Genomic DNA, 23,625 nt, shown 5'->3' on the forward strand with positions numbered 1-23,625 from the left:
TCATGAAATTCAAATAAGTTCTGTAGTTTAGTTAATAATATTGCATTAACATTAATTTCTTGTTCTTCATTATTTTACTATAGTTTTATAAAATAACATTAGAAAGCTGCATGAGAGATACAGGAAAACTCTTGTACTATTCCTGAAGTTATGTAAATCTAAAGTTCGTTTTTAATGTATTCAAATAAAATTTTAAAAGGGGCTTTGTAGGGACCCATGTGTACAACCTCCTCATTTTACACATTAGAAGCTCCAAAATATGAAAGGATTTATCCACAATACAAAATTTGAGGGAAAGTTAAGATGAGCTCTAAGGGTATTGTCAAATTTTCTGATAACTTCTTTCCTCTGGTTCAATGTATGAAAATCGAATTTTAATCTTAGGAATTGGTAACTGCTGGTCAGCTTGTCTAAATTACAGCTTCCCAGTTTCAGTTCTCTTGGTGTTTATGCAATATGATGATGAATGCCAAAATTGTTTTTATGAAAATTATTTTCACAGTTTTCATCCTGACAACATTGAGTAAATACGCCAGTGACAAAAATGCCTTATCTCAAGTAGGCTTGTCTGTCTAGATTGAAGAATAAATAAAACTACCAGGCTTTATCAAGTTAAGAAAAAAACTCAGAATTTATAAATAAGATATATTTAGCAAAAATTATCAACATTAAATGACTCCTCAACTTTTGAAATGTGAATATCAAGCCGCTTTAACTTAGAAACGTTGGATTCATAAAATAGTACCTTACACATGCTAGGAATAGATCTCCTACAAAAATAAATGTGTTTATATTTGCACTTTTCTTTGATTTCAAGACATCAGCTAAGTCCTAATGCACTTTCATTTATCTTTAAAAAGAGGCAGGAACTATTTATCTTATAAAGCTTTCTTAATTCCATATTCATTAACTGTCCAGTTTAGCACTCACTCAATGAATCAACATTATCTTTGGGCCTGATATTCGTTTTCTAAAATTTTTTATTGAAAAGTTTTATTCTTTATCAGTAAGTAAGTAAGTATTACTCATTCATTTGTGTCTTAACTCTTTGCGACTCCATGGGCTGTAAGCCACTAGGCTCCTTTATCCATGGTATTCTGCATGGAAGAACAGTGGAATGGGTACCCATTCCTTTCTCCAGGGGATTATATTTGCCTTCAAAGTAGCAGTTAACAGCAACAGCATAAATACATCATAAATGTTAAAGGTAAAAGTGATCAGTGTCTTCCCTAGTGGCTCAGTGGTGAAAAATCCACCTGCATGGATGAGGGTTCAATCCCTGATCCAGGAAGATATCACATCCTGTGGAGCAACCAAGCCCAGATGCCACAACTATTGAGCCTGTGCTCTAGAGCCTGGGAGCTGCAACTACTGAGTCCATGTGTTATAATTACTGAAACCTATACATCTAGAGCCCTTGCTCTGCAACAAGAGAAGCCACAATGAGAAGCCTGCACACGGCAACTAGAGAAAAGCCCTCACAGCAACACAGCCAAAAATAAATAATTATTTGAAAAAAAAGTTATCAGGTCCAACTTGGATATTTATTATTTATAGATACAAATTGCCTGGCATCTGTTGCCAAGCTGAAAATCTCAGAAGGTTGATTAGCACCAGAACTGGTCTTGAGAATTACATACATGGTATGAATTGAGGTAGTCTGGTCAGGGCTATCTGTTCCCACATGGTTCCACTGCTGAGCTACACACTAGCGGAGACTCCAGTATGACAGCTTCAGAGATAATACATATAAACATTAAGAAAAAGAAAAGCTGATCTGGCAGCCTTGGATTCTGGGTTGTAGTTCGGTTCAGTTCAGTTCAGTCACTCAGTTGTGTCTGACTCTTTTCGACCCCATGAATCACAGCACGCCAGGCCTCCCTGTCCATCACCAACTCCCACAGTTCACTCAAACTCATGTCCATCGAGTCTGTGATGCCATCCAGCCATCTCATTCTCTGTTGTCCCCTTCTCCTCCCACCCCCAATCCCTCCCAGCATCAGACTCTTTTCCAGTGAGTCAAGAGTTTTCACCAAAAATGATTTTTGTTGTTTTAAACAAATTATTTAGTATTTAGTTGATTATTTTTTGTTACATTGGACATGAAACTTTGTATCTCATATTCTCCATTTCCCTTCTGAAAGGGCTTCTTTGAGTTTTGTCACTCTACTCCTAGTACTCTAGATGATGATGCTAAAATTCACAGAGTCTTTGTACCTGGAACTTGCATTACTCTGTTGTGGGATTACCTTCCATCTTCCCTGCCATAGATAAAATTCATATGCCAAATTTGGAACTGATTTTAAATATTTGTATAGCTTTTTAAACACTGTGAACAAGGAATGAGATTTTGCGACAAAACTCTCTTACCAAAAAACATACCTTTTTTCAGAGATAATACATCCTCCACTTTATGTGCTTTACAGTTTATAAAACTTTTAATACATATCACTGAGGGTTCTTATAGCCCCAGTAGATATTAAGGTGATTTTATGGAAGCTAAATTTGAAGACTAGTGAATGGATGCCTAAAATCGTCATCCAGCTGCTTGCTTGCCGTTATACCACACTGTCTTAGGACACACCAGTTAGTGTTAGTTATTACAAAAACAGGAACTTCTGAAATCACATTTAACTCTTATATATTTTTTTAATATCTGTGTTTAATAGTAAGGGAAATGAATATGACTTGATATTTTATTTTGATTGAACATGAGCAAATGGTGCTTCCTTTGGGTATTTCTCTTATTTCCCTACTGTATTCATATGGAATTAGCAGTGGTAGGTTGGAAAATTCTTTTATAAAAATACCTTTCTTGACTTTGAGGTATAGAAAAGGAATGGCTATGAATGAATATACTTGAAAGTGAGCAGTGCATTTTGTGAGACTTGAAATTCATCAAACAAGGTGCCTTACTTCTGAGCCTGTTCATGAAAGGACCTGAGAAGGCTGAAAGAGTTTTATATATGATCAAAATTGAATCTGAAGAAAAGCTGTCTAAAATTCTCATGGTCTCATTTCTAAAGTTAGAAAAAAGTTTAAAATGTGGTTGTATAGAGAGTCTCATCCTGAAATCCTAGAAAATGGCAATTCTTAGGAGGTTTCAGGAGGGGGTAGGGGAGAAAGGGGTGTAGGGAACAAAAAATCAAAGTAAAACTTCATAGAGATCAGAAAATATTATTTTAGGTAAGAGAATAAATAAATTTTTACTCAAGGACTCAGCTTAATAAAGCTGATTAGTCAAGTTTAAAACCTTTGGTTTTTGAATCACAACCGCAAGGATATGGGGTAAATCCTAGCTCACGGTTCTGAGCAGCTTCTTAATCATTTTCAGCATCAGTTTCATCTACACAGTGGGAATATGAGTTTATTCGAAATGATGTTTTGAAAATTAGGGGGAAAGTATGTAAAGGTACTAAAACATCGCTCTGGAAAATCTTTTATTTTTAAGTGCAAAAAAATCACCAAAGTTCTTACTAATAAAACTATATTAGATAGAATATAGATTTTTGGTTGAAGAAAGGAGTAGGGGGATTTATTTTCACTATATATTATTTAGCTAAGTTTGAAATGTATACCATGAATATGTATTGCCTCATCAAAAGAGTGATTTCTAAAATTATGCAAACATTATAGACTAAATCTCATATTGGGATCTTGGGAATCTATAATCAACGGAAATCAGTATTTCTATGATCCCCTTATAGAAGTACTATAAAGGAATAAATGGCCTCCTAGCTGCACCTTTTGTTTCTCACTTATGTCCCAGCTGAAAGCCTCCTATCAATTTAGCACAAATATGTACCTGAAAGCATTTTGTAAAATTCTTATATTTTTATTTTAAATTATGCTAAATCATTTTGAAAGGCATATACTTTTGATATTCCATTTTATAGACAGGTATACATACTGGACTTCATAGATATTAATTCATTCAAAATCTCATGGTAAGTAAAAGGGATGGGATTCAAACTTTGAAAACTTTAAAAATTTTATTATGTTTTAAAAATAGAGCATATTTTTTTAGAACAGAAAGTGTGGAGATTTCCCATATTCCTTGTCCCCATGCAGGCATAGCTTCCCCATTATCAACACCCCTCACCACCATGGTATATCTGTTATGACTGATGTACCCACAGTGATATATCATAATTACCTGAAGTTCCCAGGTGGTAGGTTAAAAACCCGCCTGCCAAAGCAGGAAACATAAAAGACCAGGGTTCGATCATTGGGTCAGAAAGATCCCCTGGAGGAGGTCATGGCAACTCATTCCAGTATTCTTGCCTGGAGAATCCCATGGACAGAGAAGCCTGGTGGTCTACAGTCCATAGGGTCCCAAAGAGTTGGACATGACTGAAATGACAGCATGCATGCATGTATCTGAAGTTTAAAGCTTACATTAAAATTCATTCTTGGTGTTGTGCATTCTATGAGTTTTGGCAAATGTATCTATATATTGAAATATATATATCATTATGGTATCATTCCCGGTATCTGCACTGCCCTAAAGCCCTGCTTTACCTATTCACATATCCTTTCCCCTTAAGCAACCACTTTAGTGGTTTCCATTTTAAGTGGCAATCACTGAAAATATCTATAATTTTGTCTTTTTTCTGAATAGCATCTAATTAGAATCATACAGTATGTAAAATTTTTGGATTAGCTTCTTTCACTTAGTATTATGCATTTAAGTTTCCTCCATGTATTTTAACTTGATAGCTATTTCTTTTTAGTGATAAATAATATTTCATTGTCTGGATGCTCCACCGTTTATTTATCTATTCTCCTACTGATGGGCATCAAGGTCACTTCCAAATTTTGGCATTTGTGAATAAAGCTGAAGTAAATATCCATAAAAGGCTTTTGTGTGGGTATACATTTTCAGTTCTTTCAGGTAAATACCAAGGAGTGAGTTTGCTGGATTCTATGTTTAGTTTTGTTAAATGCCACCAAACTGTCTTCCAAAATGGCTATCATTTTTCATTTCCACGAGAAATGAATGAGAACTCTTGATTCTCTATACTTCACCAGCATCTGGTGGTGTCAGTTCTGGATTTCACCCATTTTTCTAGGTGTGTAGTGGTATTTCATTGCTGTTTTTATTTGCATTTCTCTAATGATATATAATGTGAAGCATCTTTTTGACCACAAATCTGTGTATTAAAAACAAACAAAAGAAGTGTGACACCGGATGTGAGGAATTAGCTCCCAAAATTGGAAGTGAGGGTCCAGGGGGCTAAGAAGCTATGTAGAGGACAGGCTGAAAATGGATGCTGGAGAACTTGGATCTCAGCCAAAGGGCAGTTTTCCAATTACTGAACTTTCAGCAGGTGGACCTTTCGAAAGTCATGATATTCTTTGGAAATGTTTTTCTTATGTGAAAAATTAACTTTTGCCCAGTCATCCTCTTGAATTTTTAGAGACACCTAATCTTGATGCTTTTGAACTGTGGTGCTGGAGAAGACTCTTGAAAGTCCCTTGGACTGCAAGGAGATCCACCCAGTCCATTCTAAAGGAGATCAGTCTTGGGTGTTCATTGGAAGGTCTGATGCTGAAGCTGAAACTCCAATACTTTGGCCACCTCATGGGATGAGTTGACTCACTGGAAAAGACTCTGATGCTGGGAGGGATTGGGGGCGGGAGGAGACAGGGACGACAGAGAATGAGATGGCTGGATGGCATCACCGACTAGATGGACATGAGTTTGAGTGAACTCCGGGAGTTGGTGATGGACAGGGAGGCTGGGGTTGCAAAGAGTCAGTCACGACTGAGTGACTGAACTGAACTGAATCTTATATTTTAATCTTGCATTTTATATCTGCTCAGAAATGATAAGGGGAAGTAGGTAGGGTATATAACACAAGATGGACCAGGTGTTAATAACTGCCAATGATGGGTAATGGTGAAGGATTTTATTATATTCTTCTATTTCTATATATGGTTACAGTTTTTTACAATAAATAATTTAAAATAAATACGCAAAGTAACATTATGTTAAGATATATAAAGTTTTTGAGATAAGACATAGCTTGTTCCTTTAGGAGAAGGAAATGGCAACCCATTCCAGTATTCTTGCCTGGAGAATCCCAGGGACGGAGGAGTCTGGTGGACTGGCGTCTATGGGGTCACACAGAGTCAGACCCGACCAAAGCGACTTAGCAGCAGCAGCAGCAGTGTTCCTTTAATTGTTGGGAAATTTGCTAAGTGTTTTGAATCATTTAAAATCATACAAAAATGTAATATTTGAAGCTTCATGCTTTTAGTGTATATTATATTGACAGAGGTATTTTCTGATTCCCTGGTGGCTCAGTGGTAAAGAATCCCCCTGTACCCGGAACCCAACAGTATTCCCCAAAATCATATATTGAAGCTCTAATCCCCAGGATGACCATATTTGGAGATAGGGCCTTTAAGAAGGTCATTAAGATTAGATGTGGCCATAAAGACCCTAATCCAATGCCTGATGTCAGTACAACAAGAGGAGCGAAGGACAGAGACCTTAGGAGAAACTAACCCTGCCAGCATCATGATTTCAGACTTCGAACCTTCAGAATGTGAGAAAATAAGCATCTATTGTTTAGGTCATTCAGTTGGTATTTTTTTTTTCTTTCTTTCTTTTTTAATGGCAGCCCCAGCTGACTAGTATACCAAAATAAAATGTTCAATGGAAATAAAATGAATTTATCCACATTAAGAAACATTTAGGGTCTATTTGCTCTACTAAAGTTACAAATGAAGTTCAAGACAATGCAGCGTGTTCAGCATCTTCCATTTTGTTCCAGCTTCAAATCTTTCACTGATTATGTTAAGGGGTAATGAAGAAGCTATTAAGGTATTTTTAATGATCCACCATAAAATGATGTAATGAAAGAACCCCTCTTGATGGTGGAATATAAATTTGGCTTACTATAATAAAGTTGTGCTATTAATTAAAGTAGAAGCGCTGCATCTTATTTATAGTTGCCTTTCTACTGTAACATACACAACATTAGAAGTATTGATACATGAGAATTTTTGCCAAAAATGTAAATTCTGAAAACACCTCTGCCAATACAACATACACTAAAGGCAATAAACCTCAAATATTATGTTTTTGTCTGATTTTAAAAGTTTCAAAACACTTAGAAAATGACCCAACACTCAATAATTAAAGGAACACAGTTGTATCTTCTTGTGTCAAAAACTTTACTTATATACCATGCCACTTTGCATATTTATTTTAAATTATTTATTATAGAAAGCTTTAACCATATATAGAAATAGAAGAATATAATGAAATCCTTATCTATCATCAACAGTTATTGACACCTGGCCCATCTGGTATTCTGTACCCTGCTTACTTCCCCTTATCATTCCTGCATAAGTGTAAGATATATTATTTCGTCTGTAAATATTTCAGTGTGTTTCTCTGAAAGTCAATAACCTTTTTAAAGATAGCCATGATGTCATTATTATTTGAAAAACTTAATAAATCTTTAATATCAGAAAAGATCTATTGTTTAAATTTTTCCAACTTTCTCACAAACGCCACACTTATTTTTATATTAAAAAAATCAGGAACAAAGTCAGTTATAAACATTGCATTTAGTAAATATGTCTCTTTAGTATAAAGGATTTTGTAGCAGAGCAAGTGACTTTTTGCTCACTGCACAATGGCAAGACCAAATGCTGAGGCAATAGTCTCTTCCAGAATGTAAAGGCTTCATTGCAGTGTGGCCAAATAAAGAGACAGGAAGCAAAGCTCAGATATGTCTCCTGGATAGGCAGTTGAGTGGGGTATTTTACCTGGGAAGCAGGGAGCAAGAGGGGTAGGGGGTCCGGGAATCAATCAGTTCAGTTCAGTTCAGTCACTCAGTCATGTCCGACTCTTTGCGACCCCGTGAATCACAGCACGCCAGGCCTCCCTGTCCATCACCAAGTCCCGCAGTTAACTCAAACTTATGTCCAGTTTTTTTTTTTTTTTTCATAAGAAGGGTTGAAGAGGTTTATTAGCCCATGGCAAAATACAAAATGATTAACAATGATGACAACCATACTCTAGGAGCCACTTGGCACCATGATAACACCCTACAGGACATCCCTGGGTTCACGTTTCCTAACAGGCTGCCAAAGAAATGAATGCCCTCAAACCAAGACTTGAATACAAAGGGATTCCAGGGACCACTGGGGAGGGGAGCCTGAGAAAGCCCTCTACAATCAATGCTGGGGGGTGGGGTGGGGAACTCTGCAGGCCAATCTGAATTTCCAAACTTAGTAAGAGGGACACAAATGTGCAAGTCAGGGTCTCCTGGCTCAGGCCCAGGGAGTGGGGGGCAGGAGAGGCAAAACGGCAGTGGCGAGGGCCTGACAGCAGGTTTCTCTCTTCTACTTCTTCCTCCCGCCTCTCTCCTTGAGCGCCGGGTGGATGACGGCGCTGTTGGCCATGTTGTAGTAAGCCAGCGAGTTGGAATCCTTGATAAAAATGCCCTCGTACTGCAGCTTCTGTTTCCCTGCTGGCATGCCCGTGGCTTCGTGAATCTTCACCTTGATGACAGAGACCTGGTCTGTGAGGGGGAGGGTGAAGACCAGCACCTGTCCATTCAGTTTCCATTCCGTCTTATCCTGCATGTTGGGCACCTGGACTTTGATGGACACTGGACCCTTGTTTCTGCGCAGAAACTCCTCCTCGGGCATGAGGCTGTCCTCGGTCTTCAGTTTCTTAGAGGCAGGCTCGTCTTCCATGGGAGGCAGGGGGTGGACAGGCGGCATGGGGGCTGGAGCGGGGACAGGTGCGACGGGTGGGGCGGGCACAAAAGCTGTCGGCACAATCATGGGTGGTGGGCGAGGTGCCATGACGGGAGGGGCCGAGGGAGGCATGGGCACCACGTTGATCCTGGGCGCGTGGATGATGGGCGGCATGGGGGCGATCACCGAGCCTGGGGGCAGCCGGACCACAGACGCCATCGGGGGCCGGGGCATGACGGGCACCGCGGACACGACCGTGGTCTGGACGGGAGGCGGCATTGCAGGCGGCCGGGGAACCGACGTAATGGGAGGGGCCGAGCTGGGGATGTTGGTGGCTGAGGACGGCGGTGGCGGTGGCGGTTGCTGGGGGATCTCGTTGGGCTTGCTTGGGCCGATCTTCTCTTTGGTGTCATCCTCCGGCACCAGGCCCTTTGCCTTGTGGATGGCCTCAATCTGCTCCTGGAGGGTGATGTTGGCCTGGGCAGCCTGCTGGGTCCGGGCCATGCTGCCAGAGTGGCCATCCCAGGTCACCTTCTCTTCGGGCTTCTGGATCTCCTCCTCGCCAATCTTCTTACCGATGGCCGTTTCCTCCACACCAAAGATGTCAGTACGCCGCTCGGCCAGCTGCTTCAAGCTGCTCTCGATATCCAGACCTGGCGCATACACCTCATCATCACTCTGCTTCTCACGGATGGAGCGATCCCGCTGCTCCAGCCAACGGGGGTCGAGGAGCCCAATGCGCATGTGCTCCTGCATCTTGCTGGCAGGGATCTTCTCCCCAGTGATGGGGGACACAAGATACTCATCGGGAGAAGGGGCTGGAGGCAGGGGCTTGGAACCTTTTGGGTCATAATCCTTCCGGACAATGACCTGGTCTGGAGTTGGAGGCAGCGGAGGTGGCATGGGTGTCTCCGGAGGTGGGGGCGCTTTCTGCCCTTCTTCTTCATCATCCGAACCCTCGTCCATGTCTTGCACTTGGGTGTCCTGGTCCAGCTGGGACGGCGGCTCCTCTGTCTTTTCCTGTTTTTCATCCTCCTCATCGGACTCAACCTCCATCTCGACCTCCTCGCTCTCCCCAAACTTCTCGTAGCGCTCCTGAATGAGGATCCGGGCCCCCAGCTCCTCCGGGGTGGTGGGCGGGGGGAAGTTCCCTTGCTCGTTGGGTTGGAAGTCCACTGTTTCCACCACCACGAAGTCATGCCAGTCGATCTGAGCGTAGGCGATCCGCTCCTTCTCCTTCTCCTCCTCTTCCTTCTTCCTCTCACGCTCCTGGAACTTGGCCCACTCCACGCGGTAACACACCTGGTCCAGAACTTCCCGGGGGTTCTCCGCCTCTTTCTTGAGTTTGGTAAATAAGCCTTTGGGTGGAATCAAGATCTTGGTGTACTGCTCCACCAGCTTCGTGAGGTAGTTGAAGAGGCTGTGCTGCGGGCGGAGGAAGTCGAACTGGTAGTTGCGCTGCTCCTTCTGCATCAGCTGAGTCAGAAACTGGCGCCCGTTCCTGGCCACAAACTGAGCCATCCGCTTCACCACGTCCAGGTCGAAGGCTGAGATGGAAGGGGGGTCTGCGATGAACTCAAACTCGGGAGGGGGCTCTTTGGGCACAATGGTCTCTTGTATCACTTGGGCTTGAACCTTCTGGGGCAGCTGCTGCTGGGAGGCCTGCTGCTGCTGCTGCATGACCTTGGGGATAGCGGCCGAGGGCTCCTGAGCCTTGCCCTCCTTGAACTCCTTGAGTTGGTGATGCCATCCAGCCATCTCATTCTCTGTCGTCCCCATCTCCTCCCACCCCCAATCCCTCCTAGCATCAGTCTTTTCCAGTGAGTCAACTCGTCCCATGAGGTGGCCAAAGTATTGCAGTTTCAGCTTTAGCATCAGTCCTTCCAATGAACACCCAGGATTGATCTCCTTTAGAATGGACTGGTTGGATCTCCTTGCAGTTCAAGGGACTCTCAAGAGTCTCCTCCAGCATCACAGTTCAAAAGCATCAATTCTTCGGTGATCAGCTTTCTTCACAGTCCAACTCTCACATCCATACATGACCACGGGAAAAACCACAGCATCCAGGAATGAATGGTGGAAAACAAATTTTTAAAGAGTATACTATCCAAATGTGATTGTTCTACATATCTTGTCATGTGTTACATTTGCAAAATGGGAAGGACTCATTATGAAACTTGTGGTAGGCTTTCATCTTTGAGGTGTAAAGCTCACTATGTCATTCTAGTCCCTCAATGTGCCTGCACCTGCATGATGCTTAGTGAGGGGCTATAAGTGAGTTATTTCTTTATCTGCGGTTTCTCTGGTACTCAGCAAAACAAGCTTGGTGTTCTCAACCTATCATTCTGTTTCTGCTTTATGGGCCTTGTAACTTAGAGCTCATAGTGTCTGTTTCTCTCCATCTTTCTCTCTTTTTAAAATTACTTGCGACATATCTGTTGATTCAGAAATAAGTTTCTTTGTCCAGCAGTTTCCTATAGTTCAGCTTTTGCTGATTGCTTCTCTCATGTGTCTTTTAACGTATTCTTTGCTATTTGATAAAGAAGTTATTGAGAGGTCATGACCAGCAATTGACCTGTGAACTGGGCCTGGGTAGTCAGAGGCTCCTCTCCCTCTTCTCTGTCCTTCAAATGAATATATGTTCCACCCACTGATCCCACAGCCGGAACCATTTTCAAGGATGCAAACTGGAGAGAGTAATTTACTGTTGAGACCATCTAGACAGTATACATGACTGAACCCAGCTAAAGCCTCTATATAAACTTTTTTAAGATTCTGATGTTCGAGTGTGAAGATCTTGTCTTGCAGCTGCCCAAGTCAAGCCTGGCAATTAAGTCCCCTTGCTTATTAAACCTGCCACCTACCAATCAGGAGTAGTCAGCCTCTTTCTTGGATCTCTTCTTGCCCTCCATATGTAGGGGGCAGTTTCAGATCTCACCCAGTAAATTCACAAGTTTGTAAACCAAAAGTCTTGTGTATTTTTCTATAAATTAGAAATGGAGGCTTGATGTGATTCAGATTTATTAATTTCTCTTTTTTTGTAATACTGTTTCATGGACAGTATTGTGTTTATCTAAAATGAGGCGCATGAAGTCTGTCTTTCTTGTTTTCTGATAAGAGTAACTGTTGATCAATATCTAGATTAATTAATTCATTAGAGTATATAAAAAATATAATTCTGTCATATTATTTTCTAATCTGAAATTCTCCCTTAAAAATAAACTTCTCATATATTGCTTCATTATGCAAAAAGCACAGTGATGGTAGAAAGCAGTAGGATACATATTCAAGTTTTTAAATTTATTTCACAGCATAATGAATCTATTTACCAGCATCTTCAAATAATGAGCAATGAGCATTTTTTTATCATCACGATGAATATAACCTTTAACTCCATGTTGTGTATTTAAATTATCTTATTTTTGATGCTTGCATTTTGGAATCTTCAACCAGTGTGAAACTCTTCAATAAATAATGAGTCCTTTGGCATGGCCCTAGTAGAGGTCTTGAGATTTATTTATTTTTTGATACCTAAGGTAAAATGTTATTTCCATGAAGACATTATATAATCCCTGCTGCTTTTGGTAAACTTTTGTTCATTTTATAGGAAAATGATATACTAAGACCAAAGTCTGGGCACTAAAAATATCCTTTGCTACCAGGTTGTCAGTGTTTCAGGAACTTTCCAACGGACATGGATTGGAAAAATACTTAAAAAAATTATGTTTAGTGGTTGTGTTTCAATTTAACAGCATGTTAAGATTAATAAAATAAGTAGAGATATGTATGTATACATATATATATACACATATCTATTTATTTATCTGCTTCAGCCTAATTCCTGATTACCTTAGGTAAAAAATTAGAAATACTCTTTCCCTATTTCTATTTTGTATTCCTTTTCTTCCTTTGTCTTCCCCTCCTCTCTTGTTTTCTCTTACAAATCAAGAAAGTTAGAACACTTATTACGCCACTATAGTTGAGAAATAATGACCAAGGTTATAGCAGTTACATTTGGACTGTATCTGGAAAGTAGAACCCGCAGCATTTGATGATGAATGGAGTGTAAGTGTAGAATGAGGGAATGGGAGAAAACAAGCATAACTGTAGTTTTTGACATAAGCATACGGTGAATTGAGATGTCATTTACTGAAATAGGAAAGACTGGAGGAGAAATACATTTGAAGGGGGAGATGGACTTAGAATTATTTGGACTTGCCAAGTTTGATATGCCCATTAGACCTCCAAGACTGAATATCAAATACAATTAGATAGAGCCCCCAACTAGAAAATAAACTCTAAGAAGATAGCTATTTTTGTCTATTTCATTCAGTACTGTGGCTCAGACAGTAAATAATCTGCCTGCAATGTGGGAGACCTAATCTCGATCCCTGTGTTTGGAAGGTCCCCTGAAGAAGGGTATGGCTACCCACTCCATTATCCTTGCCTGGAGCATTCCATGGACAGAGGAGCCTGGTGGGTTATAGTCCATGGGGTCACAAAGAGCTGGACTTAACTGTGAAACTTTCACTTTTTCACTGTATCTTCAAAGCTTGAAAGAGGTGCATAATAGATGTCCTGTAGATATTCACTGAGTGAATAAGCAAACAAAAATAAATGTGAAAAATATATCTCAGAACTTAGAAAATATGTCTCTTCTTATTCCAAATGGACACCTCTCCAATCCATGTAATTTTAATATTCTATTTAATCTTTATACAGCTTCAGTTAAGAACAATACTGATACAATAACCATTTAATTCCTAATGGAAGAGATAATAAGCCACAGGCAGATGGCCCTTATGGATCAAATCAACTATTTATATTTCAAGCCTTTATTATCTTTATACTTGGTAGTTTGTCACTTTATATATATATATATATATATATATCAGTTCAGTTCAGTTCAGTCGCTCAGTCATGTCCGACTCTCCGCGACCCCATGAATCACAGCAGGCCAGGCCTCCCTGTCCATCACCAACTCCCGGAGTTCACTCAAACTCATGTCCAAAGAGTTGGTGATGCCATCCAGCCATCTCATTCTCGGTCATCCCCTTCTCCTCCTGCCCCCAACCTTTCCCAGCATCAGAGTCTTTTCCAGTGAGTCAACTCGTCGCATGAGGTGGCCAAAGTATTGCAGTTTCAGCTTCAGCATCAGTCCTTCCAATGAACACCCAGGATCGATCTCCCTTAGAATGGACTGGTTGGATCTCCTTGCGGTACAAGAGACTCTCAAGAGTCTTCTCCAACACCACAGTTCAAAAGCATCGATTCTTCGGCGATCAGCTTTCTTCACTGTCCAACTGTCACATCCATACATGACCACGGGAAAAACCATTGCCTTGACTAGACGGACCTTGGTTGGCAAAGTAATGTCTCTGCTTTTTAATATATTATCAAGGTTGGTCATAACTTCTCTTCCTAGGAGTAAGCGTCTTTTAATTTCATGGCTGCAATCAGCATCTGCAGTGATTTTCGAGCCCCAAAAAATAAAGTCTGACACTGCTTCCACTGTTTTCCCATCTATTTGCCATGAAGTGATGGGACCAGATGCCATGATCTTTGTTTTCTGAATGTTGAGCTTCAAGCCAACCTTTTCACTCTCCTCTTTCACTTTCATCAAGAGGCGTTTGAGTTCCTCTTCACTTTCTGCCATAAGGGTAGTGTCATCTGCATATCTGAGATTATTGATATTTCTCCCAGCAATCTTGATTCCAGCTTGTGCTTCTTCCAGCCCAGCGTTCCTCATGATGTACTCTGCATATAAGTTAAATAAGCAAGGTGACAATATACAGCCTGACGTACTCCCTTTCCTATTTGGAACCAGTTTGTTGTTCCATGTCCAGTTCTGACTGTTGCTTCCTGACCTGCATACAGGTTTCTGAAGAGGCAGGTCAGGTGGTCTGGTATTCCCATCTCTTTCAGAATGTTCTACAGTTTCTTGTGATCCACACAGTCAAAGGCTTTGGCATAGTCAATGAAGCAGAAATAGATGCTCTTCTGGAACTCTCTTGCTTTCTCCATGATCCAGTGGATGTTGGCAATTTGATCTCTGGTGCCTCTGCCTTTTCTAAAACCTGCTTGAACATCTGGGAGTTCATGGTTCACATACTGCTGATGCCTGGCTTGGAGAATTTTGAGCATGACTTTACTAGCGTGTGAGATGAGTGCAATTGTGCGGTAGTTTGAGCATTCTTTGGCATTGCCTTTCTTTGGGATTGGAATGAAGACTGACCTCTTCCAGTCCTGTGTCCACTGCTGAGTTTTCCAAATTTGCTGGCATATTGAGTGCAGCACTTTCACAGCATCATCTTTCAAGATTTGAAATAGCTCAACTGGAATTCCATCACTTCCACTAGCTTTGTTAGTAGTAATGCTTTCTAAGGCCCACTTGACTTCACATTCCAAGATGTCTGGCTCTAGGTCAGTGATCACGTTATCATGACTATCTTGGTCGTGAAGATCTTTTTTGTACAGTTCTTCTGTGTATTCTTGCCACCTCTTCTTAATATCTTCTGTTAGGTCCATACCATTTCTGTCCTTTATCGAGCCCATCTTTGCATGAAATGTTCCCTTGGTATCTCTAATTTTCTTGAAGAGATCTCTTGTTTTTCCTATTCTGTTGTTTTCCTCTATTTCTTTGCATTGATCACTATATATTTTGGTCTGGGGGGTGGGGCTTCCCAAAGTCAAATATGACAGACAAAGGGAAACAGATGAAGGCTCTGTTAAGGGGTTAATGGGTTCCCACTTTGATTTTGACTGTAGTTAATTATCAGTCCCTGGGTGTTTCATAGATGTGACTAGGACATAGTATCAGAAAGTGGCTTTTTACCTACTCAGATTATTTTTGGCCTTGCTCTACTGGTGTAAGATGGTTTTCTGTGTATTGTGTCCTGTTTTAAGGATTTCATGAAACTTGATTTGCAAATAATTTCCGACATGACAACAAAGATGATACATTTATTGTCCTTTTACTCTTGTTTTCTTTGGGAATTCCTTGGTGGTCTTTTGGTTGGGACACGGAACTGTAACTGATGGAGTTCAGGTACTATCCCTGGTTGGAGAACTAAGATTCCACAAGCTGCGCAGCACAGTCAGATTAAAAAACAAAACAAATAGACAACAACAACAAAAAATTTCCTTTGGTTTTCTTTCTGGCCTCAGAATTTTAGAGAGACGTGCCTTATTGTTTCTACAACTTGCCAAAGCTAATGTTGGAAAAAATTAGATTGGCATTTATTCTAGCACACTCATTGCATTATCATTTAAAGCTAGATTAGACATTGCAGTCTTGGCAGTGAAAAGCAAGCCATTATTCTTAAATTCTAGCATGAGTGGTCAGTTACAATTAAGTGCAGGTAAAGAAGCAACAGTTAGAACTGGACAAAGAACAACAGTCTAGTTCCAAATTGGGAAAGGAACATGTCAAGTTGTATATTGTCAGCCTGCTTATTTAACTTCTATGCAGAGTACATCATGCGAAATGCTGGTCTTGATGAAGCACAAGCTGAAATCAAGATTGCTTGAAATACTGGAGAAATATCAATAACCTCAGATTCGCAGATGACACCACCCTTATGGCAGAAAGTGAAGAAGAACTAAAGACTCTTGATGAAAGTGAAAGAGGAGAGTGAAAAAGTTGGCTTAAAGTTCAAGATTCAGAAAACTAAGATCATAGCATCTGGTCCCATCACTTCACGGCAAATAGATGGGGAAACAATGGAAACAGTGACGGAGTTTATTTTTGGGGGCTCCAAAATCACTGCAGATGGTTACTGCAGCCATGAAATTAAAAGAAGCTTGCTCCTTGGAAGAAAAGTTATGACCAAGATAGACAGCATATTAAAAAGCAGAGACATTACTTTGCCAACAAAAGTCCAGCTAGTAAAAGCTATGGTTTTTCCAGTAGTCTTGTATGGATGTGAGAGCTGGACTATAAAGAAAACTGAGCACCAAAGAATTGATTATTTTGAACTGTGGTGTTGGAGAAGACTCTTGAGAGTCCGTTGGACTGCAAGGTGATCCAGCCAGTCTATCCTAAAGGAAATCAGTCCTGAATAATCATTGGAAGGACTGATTCTGAAGCTGAAATTCCCATTGTTTGGCCACCTAATGCGAAGAACTGACTCATTGGTAAAGACCCTGAGGCCGGGAAAGATTGAAGGCCTGAGAAGGGGACGAGAGAGGATGACATGGTTGGATGGCATCACTAACTCAAAGGACATGAGTTTGAGTAAGCTGCGGGAGTTATTAATGGACAGAGAGCCCTGGTGTGCTGCAGTCAATGGGGTTTCAAACAGTCGGACATGACTGAGCGACTGAACTGAACTGATGAGTGGTCAGAGATGGTGACACTCTGGTATGTATGAACAAAAGTTCTCATTTAGGAAGAGAATGTGAATTATGTGCTTTTATTCAACACATGGTTTCCAGGTGCTTTATAATCCTATGAGTCTGAGATCCTAGATTTAATTTGATATAACCTTGAATTGTTACCCATAGGAACTGCTGTGATATTGAATAATTTGTAACCAGATTTATCAAAATTTGTACAGAATCCTACAGAATTTTGTCCAGGTACTTCTGAATGTAAACTATAGTCATGAATGAAATGTTAAGGTAATATTATGCCACTATTATTGTATTCATTACTTGTGAGTATGCTGTAATCAATACATCTTGAGTTGAATTCTGAGGAAAAAAATTGTATTTTTAAATTGCATATTTTATAAATTCTGTTCTCAAATATTCAAGTTAATCTAGTAGCTATGAGCTTCTTATAAGGAAATTTATACAGCTGGTAATTCAGTTTCAGGAATCTTCTCCATATTTATGCTACTATCCAATTGTACTGAGTGTATCAAATTAATATTCAATTCATTTAGGTTTTGGATGCACTTTTCAACCCTGTAAAGGTCTTGGTATCATAACTTTTTTAATGTTTTCCTCATACATATTCCTCAGAGATATAATATAAAATTATTTGTTAACTACAAACCAAATAGTCTATCCTTCTAGAGGTAATGTTTCAACCTTTTTGTAGTTTTAAGTTCGAACACCTCTCAAAAGGCTTGAATCCCTAAGATCATTATACTGCATTTAAAAATTTGTTTAATGATATGCATATTAATTGCAGCCTTTATTTTAAACATTTTTTCATGTGAGCTCAGGCCCTCTTACAATGAAGAAAAGTACAATTTTAGGTAAATGCATTAACATATGATGAGTATGCCCAGGGGTGGGAGGAAAAGAAACATGAATGTTGAGACCTGGAGACATTTGTCAGATCAAGTGGGAGTTAGAAGAGGAATACTAAGAAAGAGGAAAAATCAAAAGGAGACACAAGAAAACAGTCTGATTAGTATATATATATATTTTAAGGAGGACGAGAGTTGGATTGTGAAGAAAGCTGATCGCCGAAGAATTGATGCTTTTGAACTGTGGTGTTGGAGAAGACTCTTGAGAGTCCCTTGGACTGCAAGGAGATCCAACCAGTCCATTCTAAAGGAGATCAATCCTGGGTGTTCATTGGAAGGACTGATGCTAAAGCTGAAACTCCAACACTTTGGCCACCTCATGCGACGAGTTGACTCACTGGAAAAGAGTCTGATGCTAGGAGGGATTGGGGGTGGGAGGAGATGGGGACGACAGAGAATGAGATGGCTGGATGGCATCACCGACTCTGTGGACATGAGTTTGAGTGAACTCCGGGAGTTGGTGATGGACAGGGAGGCCTGGCGTGCTGTGATTCATGGTGTCGCAAAGAGTCGGACACAACTGAGCAACTGAACTGAACTGAACTGATTTTTTAAGGTCTTCATTGAATTTGTTACAATGTTGCTTCTGTTTTATGTTTTGTTTTTTTTGGTCCCAAAGCATATGGGTTCTTAGCACACTGACCAGGGATAGAACCCTCTGCATTGGAAGGCAAAGTCTTAACCACTGGACTGCCAGAAAAGCCCTGATTAAGTTGATCTTTGAAGATGAAGGCAATAATCCTCTTTGTTGTAATTTTCAGTAGAACATGGAGAATAGTTTTTATAGTTCACAGAAATTTTTTTTGTACTAATGAAGATCAGCCTATGTATATTAGATGAGATTGGAATAAGATAAATATGAATTTGCTGGTTCATTCTATTTTCTTTCACATCATCTTCTTTCACTGTTACAGAGAACTAAATGGGATATGTATAACATCTCATTTTATTTATTTCATTTGCCCTCAGAGTAAAAGTGTGAAATGACTAAAAATACCTAAGCTTTTCCTTGAATCACTTAAATAGAATTAGGGAAATATTTGTATTTATAGGTGCAAATATATATTATTTTCTAAATTGCCATGCCCTTGCAATGTTTTTTGTGTTTGTGTATATCTTTATTAAAAAAAAATTTAGCCTCTAAGCTAAAGAAACAAAGATAATATTATAGTGATTGATGAAGTTATCACCCTGCTAATATCATATGTTGGCTCAGACAGTAAAGAATCACCTGCAATGTGGGAGACCTGGGTTCAGTCCCTGTGTTGGGAAGATCCCCTGAAGAGGGCATGGCAACCAGCTCCAGTATTCTTGCCTTGAGAATCTCCATGGGCAGAAGAACCTGGTGGGCTACAGTCCGTGGGGTCTTAAAGAGTTGGATATGACTGAGTGACTAAGTACACAGCATGCAGTATCATACGATTTATATAAAGAAGCATGCATTATTGTTTTACAAATCTTTAGGTTACATTTATGAATTATGAAAAAGGAATTATTGCACCCATAGACCAAAGTGGGGAATGTAGATAAACTTAGTTGATTCTTCAGTGAAGGTTTACTTCATTGTTTATTAAAGTTTAGGTTAAAAAAAATGCACATTTTACACATAGCCATTTATGAGACACTTTTGATAACTCTCACCACATATTTAGAAAATAGAATTGACAAGTGAAACATGAAAGAGGTAAGAGTTAGGTAAATTAACTTTAAAATGATTTTGGATATGGTTACTGATTGTTTCCTATCTTGAACAATGATTAAATTGGAGATTAAAATATCAACTTTAAAATGATCTTATTGCCTTGATATGTTCTAGAAATGAGTTGGATGATTAAAAATGGGTATTTCAACTGCAAGATTTTAGAATTATGTAATTATTTACAGAGGCACTTAAGGTGACCTTTCACTATTAGGAGGAACTGCTGTCTGATATTAATAAGAAAAAGTAATTTAACCTGCCAGAGAAACTTGATAAAAGAATTTCAGAATATATGGCATTCAAATCCTCCAATGTTTATTAGTCCCTGTACCCTGACACAGCAACAAGCTGATAACTATAATGCATTACTTTTTAGTGAAGAAGGTATTTAAAAGCTGAATAGCCACAAAAAGAGCTTACACTATTTTAGGAGAATGATAATTTTATAGTACCATACAAACATGTAATCCAAATGTTGCTCATTAGTTCTAATCCTGTTATCTAGCATTGTAATATTATAAGCTATATTATGGCTATTCAGCTTTTAAATACCTTCTTCACTGGAAAGTAATGCATTATAGTTATCAGCTTATTGCTGTGTCAGGGTACAGAGACTAATAAACCTTGAAGGATTTAGAAAGCCATAGATTCTGAAATTCTTTCATCTACTGTGGGCAAGACTCCCTTAGAAGAAATGGAGTAGCCATTATAATCAATAAAACAGTCCAAAATGCAGTACTTCGATGCAATCTCAAAAATGACAGAATGATCTCTGTTTCCAAGCAAACCTTTCAGTATCACAGTAATCCACGCCTATGCCCCAGTAATGCTGAAGAAGCTGAAGTTGAATGGTTCTATGAAGTCCTACAAGACCTTCTAGAACTAACACCCCCAAAAGAGGTCCTTTTCATCAAAGGGGACTGAAATGCAAAAGTGGTATGCCCAAGGATACCTGGAGTAACACACAAATTTGGCATTGGAGTACGGAATGAAACAGGGCAAAGGCTAATAGGGTTTTGCCAAGAGAACACATTGTTCACAGCAAACACCCTCTTTCAACAACACAAGAGAAGACTCTACAAATGGACATCACCAGATGGTCAGTTCTGAAATCAGATTGATTATGTTCTTTGAGAATAAAGATAGAGAAGCTCTATACAGTCAGCAAAAACAAGACTGGGAGCTGACTGTAGCTCAGATCATGAATTCCTACGGCCAAATTCAGACTTAAATTGAATAAAGTAGGGAAAACTACTAGACAATTCAGGTACGACCTAAATCAAATCCCTTATGAATATACAGTGGAAGTGACAAATAGATTCAAGGGATTAGATCTGATAGAGTGCATGAAGAACTATGGCTGGAGGTTCCTGGCATCATACAGGAGGCAGTGATCAAGACCATCTCCAAGAAAAAGAAATGCAAAAATGCAAAATGGTTGTCTGAGAAGGCCTCACAAATAGCTGTGAAAGAAGAGAAGTGAAGGGCAAAGGAGAAAAGGAAAGATATACCCATCTGAATGCAGAGTTCCAAAGAATAGCAAGGAGAGATAAGAAAGCCTTCCTCAGTGATCAATGAAAAGAAATAGAGGAAAGCAATAGAATGGGAAAGACTAGAGATCTCTTCAAGAAAATTAGAGACACCAAGGGAATATTTCATGCAAATATGGGCACAAAATAGGACAGAAATGATATGAACCTAACAGAAGCAGAAGATATTAAGAAGAGGTGGCAAGAATACACAGAAGAACTATACAAAAACGATCTTAATGACCGAGATAATCATGATGGTGTGATCTCTCACCCAGAGCCAAACATCATGGAATGCGAAGTCAAGTGGGCCTTAGGAAGCATCACTATGAACAAAGCTAGTGGAGGTGATGGGATTCCAGTTGAGCCATTTCAAATCCTAAAAGATGATGCTGTGAAAGTGCTGCACTCATTATGCCAGCAAATTTGGAAAACTCAGCAGTGGCCACAGGACTGGAAAAGGTCAGTTTTCATTCCAATCCCAAAGAAAGGCAATGCTAAAAACTCTTCAAACTAGTGCACAATTACACTCATCTCACACACTAGTAATGTAAGGCTCAAAATTCTCCAAGCCAGGCTTCAACAGTACATGAACAGTGAGCTTCCAGATGTTCAAGCTGGATTTAGAAAAAGCAGAGGAACCATAGATCAAATTGACAACATCTGTTGGATCATTGAGAAAGCAAAAGAATTCCAGAAAAACATCTATTTCTTCTTTGTTGACTGTGCCAAAGCTTTGACTGTGTGGATCACAACAAACTGTGGAAAATGACCTTCAAGAGATGAAAATACCAGACCACCTGACCTGCCTTCTGAGAAATCTGTATGCAGGTCAAGAAGCAACAGTTAGAACTGGATATGGAACAACAGAATGGTTCAAAATTGGGTAAGGAGTATTTCAAAGCTGCATATTGTCACCCTACTTAGTTAACTTATATGCCTTGTACATCATGAGAAATTCTGGACTGGATGAAGCATAAGCTGGAATCAAGATGGCTGGGAGAAATATCAATAACTTCAGATATGCAGATGACACCACCCTTATGGCAGAAAGCGAAGAAGAACTAAAGAACCTCTTGATGAAAGTGAAAGAGGAAAGCGAAAAATTTGGCTCAAGATATAACATTCAGAAAACTAAGATCATGGCATCTGGTCCCATCACTTTATGGCAAATAGAATGGGAAACAATGGAAACAGTGACAGACTTTATTTTGGGGGCTCCAAAATCACTGCAGATGGTGACTGCAGCCATGAAATTAAAAGAAGCTTGCTCCTTGGAAGAAAATCTATGACCGACCTAGACAGCATGTTAAAAAAGCAAAGACATTACTTTGCCAACAAAGGTCCATCTAGTCAAAGTTATGGTTTTTCCAGTAGTCATGTATGGATATGAGAGTTGGACTATAAAGAAAGCTGAATGGTGAAGAATTGAGGCTTTTGAACTGTGGAGTTGGAGAAGACTCTTGAGATTCCCTTGGACTGCAAGGAGATCCAGCCAGTCTATCCTAAAGGAAATCAGTCCTGAATATTCATTGGAAGGACTGATGCTGAAGCTGAAACTCCAAATAGTTTGGCCACCTTTCTTCAAATGACTCATTGGAAAAGACCCTGATGCTGGGAAAGATTGAGGATGGGAGGAGAAAGGGATGACGTAGAATGAGATGGTTGGATGGCATCACCGACTCAGTGGACATGAGTTTTAGTAAACTCCAGGAGTTGCTAATGGACAGGGAAACCTGGCGTGCTACGGTCCATGGGGTCGCAAAGAGCCTGACACGACTGTGTGACTGAACTGAACTGAACTTTTAAACTTAAATTGAAACTGAATAAGCCAGATTCAGTTTCAGTTTTTTATTGTTTCCCATAAAATCAATGCTGATTTAAATAGCATGCTAGACAAAAGAACTTTCAATCTGGGGAAATTATATTTATTCTGTTCGAGTACCAGTGTGAAGGAAGAATAGAGGGGGGAGGCAAAGAATAGGATATTGTATTTGAAATGTTTTGCTGATTTAAAATCTAGTCATTTCATTAGATATCTATAAATCTAGACAATCTTTCAATAGAAACGTGAGTCACTCTTCAGCTGAGTAAAGGGCCTAAATGCAAACACAGTAGTAAGGATATGAACCCCCTAGAGTTCTCGAGGGTCTCTGTGCTTCAAATCGTGTCAGAGTTATCCCAATGAGTTAGCCTTCAGAGCAGTTTGCACCATGCTCCAATTTATAGCATAGTTCTGTACAAGAGAAACATCTTGAGGAGGGAGCTAGAATGTAGTGGGTATTCATTTGGCAGAGGATTAACCTCTTTATAGGTATAACAGTGCTAAGGGACTGAAATGTGTGACTTGTATATGAGCCCCCACCTCTGCTGACAACCTTCCCCAAACAGCACACATTGAGATTTTCAAAAA

The 23,625-nt window shown here is 39.7% G+C and overlaps 2 pseudogenes; one reads left to right on the plus strand and one right to left on the minus strand.

Moving 5' to 3' along the window:
- The first annotated feature begins 5,266 nt into the window (after window positions 1–5,266).
- On the plus strand, window positions 5,267–6,912 carry LOC148776183 (proteasome maturation protein-like; annotated as a pseudogene).
- A 1,058-nt stretch (window positions 6,913–7,970) lies between these two features.
- LOC129539822 (splicing factor 3A subunit 1 pseudogene) lies at window positions 7,971–10,482 on the minus strand (annotated as a pseudogene).
- Between the last annotated feature and the right edge of the window lie 13,143 nt (window positions 10,483–23,625).

This window comes from Moschus berezovskii, chromosome 11 (assembly GCF_049115385.1).
Source record: "Moschus berezovskii isolate FMDL1 chromosome 11, NW_MosBer_1.0, whole genome shotgun sequence".
In the NCBI taxonomy this organism is placed as follows: domain Eukaryota; kingdom Metazoa; phylum Chordata; class Mammalia; order Artiodactyla; family Moschidae; genus Moschus; species Moschus berezovskii.